The sequence below is a fragment of the Sinocyclocheilus anshuiensis genome, unplaced genomic scaffold (genome assembly GCF_001515605.1).
Source record: "Sinocyclocheilus anshuiensis isolate Anshui unplaced genomic scaffold, SAMN03320099.WGS_v1.1 scaffold538, whole genome shotgun sequence".
Taxonomy (NCBI): domain Eukaryota; kingdom Metazoa; phylum Chordata; class Actinopteri; order Cypriniformes; family Cyprinidae; genus Sinocyclocheilus; species Sinocyclocheilus anshuiensis.
In genome coordinates this window covers 314330-315103 of record NW_015544166.1, presented here as the reverse complement: position 1 = coordinate 315103, position 774 = coordinate 314330, and positions in this window count along the sequence as shown.

The following is a 774-nucleotide window of genomic DNA, read 5'->3' as shown; positions in this document are numbered from 1 at the left end:
CTACAGACGTGATCTACATTCCTATTGTTTTTTTAATGCCATTATTTTGGCAAGGAGACTTGCAGTCTCAGCCCACAGTTGAGCTTTGTCCATGTCTCCATAACGGGAATGTCTGGGATGCTGTCAGTTTCTTATATGGTCACTGAAAGCAAATTCTCTGCAGGAAAAAAATTCAGCAGGACATGAGGCAATACGAGTAATCATGATTGGCAAAACACCTTGTGCCTCTTTTGCAGGCTCAGTCTGCTTTAAGAATCTCACCTGTTTTTTCCAAGGTGGGCTTGATGGCTTGGAGAGAGAGAGAGAGAGAGATGTTATGGAAATTTCAGATTAAACAAAATTAAACTAAATGAACATACAAACTCCTTATCTTATTTATAACTTTAAAAATGTATGTACTTTAAGAAAATCTTATATTTCAGACGCATAAGGGGCTGTTCACATGTCGCGCCGCTTAGTAGCTCTGCTACTAACTTTATTTAAAAATGGCTATCCCTGTACAGCTATGATCAGCTGTTCCTTCATCTTGGCTTGAGCTTTCAATGTAGTTACAGGAAAGGATGAAGCTGATTGGTTGGTTCTTGTCACATGACTCGCGGTGCGCTTGCGGCATTCTGAAAAGTTGAAATGTTTTTATCTCGATGCGGCGCGGACGCGCCTGGAAAAAATGAGCGCGTCGCTTCCATTATGAGCGCGCGCCTGCCGCGCGTCTACATTCGAAATAACGAACTTGAGCGCGCAAAAGACGCTGTATTTGAACGGCCCCTAAAACTG